At 34.2% G+C, this 6,304-nt stretch overlaps 1 pseudogene; it reads left to right on the top strand.

Annotated features, from left to right (window-relative positions):
- Positions 1-4,179: 4,179 nt before the first annotated feature.
- LOC103682447 lies at positions 4,180-4,958 on the top strand (annotated as a pseudogene).
- Positions 4,959-6,304: the final 1,346 nt, after the last annotated feature.

The following is a 6,304-nucleotide window of genomic DNA, read 5'->3' as shown; positions in this document are numbered from 1 at the left end:
ATATTCATTCTAGGATGTATTTTTCTATTTCTGCAAAAATCTCATTGGGATTATGATAGACATTTCATTGAATCTATAGTTGGCTTATAGTATCATGTCAATCTTAATAGATGTCAATCTTAATAATATGTAGATGTCAATCTTAATAATATGAAGTTTACCAATTCATGAACACAGGGTGTTTTTGTTAATTGTCTTTTCTTCAATTTCTTTCAGCAATATTTTGTGATTTTCAGTGCACCATTTTCTCCAACTTCTTAAGTTTATTCCCAAGTACTTATTTTTTATTATATTGCAAATATAATGTGTCATTTTAAAAGAATTCTTATGATTGTACATTATTAGTGGATAGAAGTATAAAGGATTTTGTATTCTAAAACTTTGCTAAATTTATTAGTTCTAACATATTTTTGTAGACACTTTAGAATTTTCAACATATAAGATAATGTTTGCAAACCAAGATAGTTTTACTTCTTTATTTCCAATTTGGATATTGTCTTTTTATTTTCTGCCTGATTCCTCTGGTTATAATTCCAGAGCAATGTTGATTAAAACTTTCTTTGTTAGTTTTTTTGTTTGTTTGTTTTGTTTTTGGTTTGTTTTTTGTTTTTTTTAGAGGAAAAGATTTCATTTTTCACCATCGAGGAGAATGATAGTTGTGAAAGGTACTGTATTGCATTTTTAATTGCACCATCAGTTTTCTATCATGTTGGTATTTTATTCAAGTAAGGTAAGAACATGATCTCAACACCTCATAGGGTAAAACAATGGTCCCATTCCTTCTTATCTACAAGGAAAACATTTCATGTTATTTTACCACTTTTTGTTTCTATTTACCCATGTATTTTCCACTGATATGTCTATCTTTAATAATTAAATTTTAAATATCAAAGACCATCTTTGGCTCATCACTCCAGTCACTATAGATGGAGAAATTCCCCCTCCATGTACAATTACATCTAAATCATTTTCTCTTTTCCTATCCTTTTAAAATAATTACATCCCATTTTGTGGTGGAATGGCAAGAGACTATGGACTCTGAGAAACAAACTGAGGGCTTCAGAGGGGAGGGAGGTGGGGGAATGGGATAGGCTGGTGATGAGTAGTAAGGAGGGCATGTATTGCATGGTGCACTGGGTGTTATACACAACTAATGAATCATCGTACTTTACATCAAAAAAATGGCAAGGTTGACAGCATTGTTTATGTTCTAATATATATTACTAAGATACAAAAAATAATAAATTGTTATAAAACCTGATGATATTTTAGTTCCTCTTTCTATGTACTATCTTCTTGTTGGTACTTATCATTCTTACTATTATCTCTGTCAAGACATTTTTAGGACCATATGTTTACAGGCAATATTGAGAATTTTTAGAAAATGTTTTCAAGAAAACATGTAGAATTATTAAGAAAGCATCTTTCAATAAAATAATTTTCATTAAATTTTCTCTGTTCTGTGTTTGCTGTTTGAATATGGTGGATCATATATATAATTTTGAAAACAATTTTCTTTTGATAATATTAACTTAATTATTATTTTGGTGTATGTATTTCTTAGGATGACAATAAGCATATATGTGTTCCTGTATATTAATTCTCCAGTTCTCCAAACTTTAAAAAATGACAATCTTTCATGTTTTGTTGCTGTTGTTTTCTTTTAACTCTGGTAGATTTGTTTCTTCAGCTTATCTTTAACTTTCACTTAATCTATGGTGCATGTGGGTGACTCAGTCAGTTAAGCGTTCGACTCTTGTTTTTGACCAAGATCATAATCTCAGGGTCCTGGGATTGAGGCCCATGTTGAGCCCCACATAGGCAGGGAGTGTACTTCTGTCTACCTCTCTCTCTGCCCCATCCCCCCATTCCTGGCACACCCTCTCTAAAATGTAAGTAATAAATCTTTTAAAAAGCTTTCCCCAAACATTTGGGCTCATTTTGTATCTGTGTGTGAGTGTGAGTGTGCACATATGTGTGCATATTCCTGTTTCGTGTGGAGATTTACTAAAAGCCTGGTATCATTTGGCTCTAGAATAATACTTATGACTAAAATACTGCATACTGTGTAGAGCTTGTTCACTTATGATGTCAGTGGAGAATTCCTCCTCACACCTCCACCGGAAACTTAGGACGCTATTTCCTTTTTTTTTTTTTCCAATTAAGTGAATTACCATTTTTAATCTAAATTCATTCATTCAAACAGTCCTGAACTATTTTATCTCTCATTGTGCCTTTTGACATCTGTTCTATTTTTACTTATAATTTTTTGTTATCAATATTTGTTATAATATTTGGTTCTTAAGAGGGACAGATGACAAATACATGTGATTAAATTCACACACTGATCTAGAATTGGGACGTGTAAATAAAATATTTCACTCAGATGTAGAATTTAAGAAACAAAACTAATCATAAGGCCAAAAAAGGCAGAGACAGGTAAGCCAAGAAACAGACTCTTCACTATAGAGGACAAACTGAAGGTTACTTGAGGGGAGGTGTGTTGGGGATGGGTGAAGAAGAGATGGAATTAAGAAGTGCCTTGTATTGATGAACATTGGGTGTTGTATGTAAGTGAGGAATCACTAAGTTCTTTTTTTTTTATTTAAAGATTTTATTTATTTATTTGACAGAGATACAGACAGCCAGCGAGAGAGGGAACAATAAGCAGGAGTGGGAGAGGAAGAAGCAGGCTCATAGCGGAGGAGCCTGATGTGGGGCTCGATCCCATAACGCCAGGATCACGCCCTGAGCCGAAGGCAGATGCTTAACCGCTGTGCCACCCAGGCGCCCCTAGGAATCACTAAGTTCTGCACCTGAGGCTAATATCACACTCTAAGTTAACTAACTAGAATTTAAATAAAAACTTTTAAGAGAAGAAACAAAAGAAAAAAATGAGTGAAACAAAACACCATAGTGTATATCATATAAGTGCTGGATAAACAGAGAGACATAAAACATAATGCTATTTGAACGATGAGAGACTATGGACTCTGGGAAACAAACTGAGGGCTTCAGAGGGGAGGGGATAGGGGATTGGGATAGGCTGGTGATGGGTATTAAGGAAGGCATGTATTACATGGTGCACTGGCTGTTATACACAAGTAATGAATCATGGAACTTTACATCAAAAACTTGGGATGTACTGTATGGTGACTAACATAATATAATAAAAATTTTTTATAAAAAAATAAATAAAAATAAAATAAAGAAGAAAACCATAATGCTATTTGGAAGAACTCTTTCATATTTGTGAAACTTACCATGAGTATGGTGTGTACATATTTAGTTGAAGGGTCTACATGAGCTTTCAGAAACTGGTTGAGGAGGCAGAAAGAAACGATTTTCTATAAATTGCACTTGACAATAAGGATCCATTTAAGATTTCATAACAGATGAAAGCAATACTTTTACCTGACTTCAAGGATGTTTGATTAGATGTTACCGTGTAAAGAGGACTCAAGAGGGAAATGTTGATTCTCAACAGAAGCTGATAGGCTGTTGCAGCTTTAGAAGTAAGTCTTAGATATGAAAGAAGGATCATCCTTTATGGGTCATAAGCATTTATTCTTAAAATAACTAAATAATGTATGTATTTACATTGATTTTTTTATGCATGTATTTTGAATAAACATCTGATTTTTGGCAAAGTTTGTGTTTGTGTACAGTCATAAACATAATTTTCCTAGTGAATTCTTAACAAATATGTGGTATTTTTAATGACTTTAAGGATTTTCTAGAAAAGACATAGGCTACGAATGCCTACATCTTCAAATTTTGATCTCTGGGTCACTAAATAAGTGTTTTGTTTTGTTTCTCCAAAATAGAAAATTTCAGTTATTCACTTAAGACTTTTTTTTAATAATGATTTTTTATTATATTATGTTAGTCACCATACTTCACTTAAGACTTTTAACATTTTAAATAATATGCAGTCTGACTAAAATGATACATTAAAAAGATCCTCTTGTTGCATGCTTGACTCACTTTTCTGTCTGCTTGTAGGAAAATCCTATCAATGCCCCATGGGAAATTATACTTAAACATCAACTGATTTCATCCTCTTGGGGTTGTTCCCACCAAAAAGAATTGACCTCTTCTTCTTCATTGTCATCATTCTTATTTTCTAATGGCTCTGTTTGGCAACCTGTCCATGATTCTCCTCATCTTCCTAGACACCCATCTCCACACACCCATGTATTTCTTAGTCAGGTCTCTCTCATTGACCTAAACTACATCTCCACAATTGTCCCCAGAATGGTTTCCAATTTTGTGTTTGGAAATAAGTCTATATCCTTCATCAGGTGTGGGTTTCAGAGCTTCTTCTTCTTGACTTTAGCAGGTGCAGAAGCATTGCTCCTGATATCTATGGCCTATGATTGTTATGTGGCTATTTTTTTTCCTCTCCACTATCCCAACCATATGAGCAAAAAAGTGTGTGTGCTGATGATAACAGGATCTTGGGTCATGGGCTCAATCAACTCCTGTGCCCATACTGTATATGCTCTCCATATCCCTTACTGTTGATCCAGGACCATCAACCATTTCTTCTGTGATGTCCCCGCCATGTTGACTCTGGCCTGCATGGACACCTGGGTCTATGAGTACACGGTTTTTGTGAGCACCACCCTCTTCCTTGTGTTTCCTTTCATTGGCACTGCATGTTCCTATGGCTGGGTCCTCTTTACAATCTGCCACATGCAGTCAACTGAAGGGAGGAAGAAGGCCTATTCCACCTGCATCACCCACCTCACTGTGGTCACTTTATACTTTGCACCCTTTTCTTATACGTGTCTATGCCCAAGATCCTTCCAATCTCCCACAGAGGACAAGGTCTTAGCTGTCTTCTACACCATCTGACCCCAATGCTCAACCCCATCATCTACAGCCTGAGAAACAAGGAAGTGATGGGGGCCCTGAGAAGAGTGATTCAGAGAATCTGCTTTGTGAAAAGATAGACAAGCTTTTTTGCATATGTACCCAACATTGATTATAAGTCCATTCATCAGTGTACAGTAAATAAAATATTACTTTATACTTAGAATGCAAGTACTAAAATCAGAAGAGAAGAAAATCATTCATATGTGGACAAAATTATCTTGCACATATATGTGTAATTATGAGCCTTATTCTTTTTTTTCCTTTATGGTGCTTTTTCTCATGAATTTCAAATGCACTCATTGTTTGCTAATATGTTCGCAATGAAAATGGTTCTTTTTCATGTAGAAATAATGTCATTCACCATAACAGTTCTAGTACTTGCAATTTATTTACCAATACGTGTAAACAGAAAAATAAAGTTTTCCTGAATACCTGAATTTAACTGAAAGTCAGAAAACTTCTTACAGAGTTATGACTTACCTGTAGTTACTTTTTTTTTTTTTTTCAATTTATGGTAACTTACTTTTCATAAAGATTAAGCTGAGATTTCATCAGGGATTCTAAAATCCATGTACCGTTCTGAATAAAATATAACAAGCTAATGCTCCTTTTAGGGAAATGAATCCTAGAAAAATGATTTCATATCAAGTATTCCTCCAGATCAAGTATAAGACTTGGATGTGTCAACTGAGATCAAGAAATTGTGAGGTTAATTATAAGCTGACTGTATTGAAAGTTTAGTAGGATTAACAATTTCAAAGACATTCCCATAACCACTCCCACACTAACCACATGCTCAATAGCCACTGCTATCTTTGTATGAGATCATGTTTCTTACGTGATATTTTATTTTCCACTCACTATGTTTCATGGCTTTACTGAAACAGGTTGGGGGGAGGTCAACTTACATACACTGATTTTAGTCATTGATAAATCACTTTTCAAGACAGGAACCACTATCAAATCTAATAAACACCTCTCAGTTTTCAGGTGAACTTCCAACTCAAATAGATTGCTATTACTGCTCCTCACTGGTAAGTGAAGAAATGGTCTTTACTTCCTCAGATTTGGCAGAAAGGAGACTGCTCATACCCCTGAATAATTTACAGGGCACAGCATGAAATGAAAATATGAGGTCTCTTGTTCAAAAAGCAAGACTTTTTTTCTTCAAAATTAATTTATTACCTGTGAAATGCAATACAAATGACAAACAGTATTTTTGTGTTGTAATTTTACATATGATAAATAGTAATACAACATTCTGTGATGTCTTCATTGGTCATAAGTTTCTTTGGCTCACTTTTCTTCAAATTTGTTTTTGCCAGAATTTATACTTTTAAGAACTTCAATTGTCTAGCAGTATAGTTGAACGTGTTGTTAGTCAGTGGTGGCAAATACTAACTTGCAATAATTTTTTTCCTCA

The sequence above is a fragment of the Ursus maritimus genome, unplaced genomic scaffold (genome assembly GCF_017311325.1).
Source record: "Ursus maritimus isolate PB19 unplaced genomic scaffold, ASM1731132v1 scaffold_5, whole genome shotgun sequence".
NCBI lineage: Eukaryota > Metazoa > Chordata > Mammalia > Carnivora > Ursidae > Ursus > Ursus maritimus.
This window is presented reverse-complemented; position numbering and strand designations above follow the sequence as displayed.